The sequence below is a fragment of the Phalaenopsis equestris genome, unplaced genomic scaffold, assembly GCF_001263595.1.
Source record: "Phalaenopsis equestris unplaced genomic scaffold, ASM126359v1 Scaffold000134, whole genome shotgun sequence".
NCBI classification, from domain to species: Eukaryota; Viridiplantae; Streptophyta; class Magnoliopsida; order Asparagales; family Orchidaceae; genus Phalaenopsis; species Phalaenopsis equestris.
In genome coordinates this window covers 2,935,464-2,936,142 of record NW_018164576.1, presented here as the reverse complement: position 1 = coordinate 2,936,142, position 679 = coordinate 2,935,464, and positions in this window count along the sequence as shown.

Genomic DNA, 679 nt, shown 5'->3' with positions numbered 1-679 from the left:
TATATATATATTCAAAAGATAAGGCAACTTTTTAATAACCACCGCAATTTAATAGGTCTGATTCCCACGACAAATTTTTGGAAATAAGTTTCTAAAATATAACTATGATGTAATCTGAAATGTAAAGAAGATAGAAAATTATTCCAAACCAACTCTATGTTGACTCTCAATCAACAACTTCTTAAATTTGGTTTACGTCCATAATTTTCTATTTTCTCTCAAATTAATTATTTTTTTATTAGAGAATTTGTGCAAAAATTTGTTAAATTTTTATATTATTTATTTTTTGCAATGAAAAAGCATGCTAATACTTCTCTTTTATAAATGCATGAAAATTCATTTGTGGCTTATTGATTATGTTATTTAAGGGACATTGGCATGCATACCTTAAATTTCTAATAACTAAATATTCATTTATTATCATAAATTTTCATCATCATTATCTTTTTTTTAAATGAAATATATCTTTTCATGCAAAAATTTATGACAACAAAGTGTTACAAATATGAATATCAATCACTTAAGGTATGACCATATAAAATCCAATATATAACAGGCTTGCCTTACGTCAGCTCACTCAATCACAAACCTATTTTATATGTAAGACCTATTTTATGTGAGAAATTTCCCCCCTAGAGATATTCCTTGTATATATATATATATATATATATATATATTT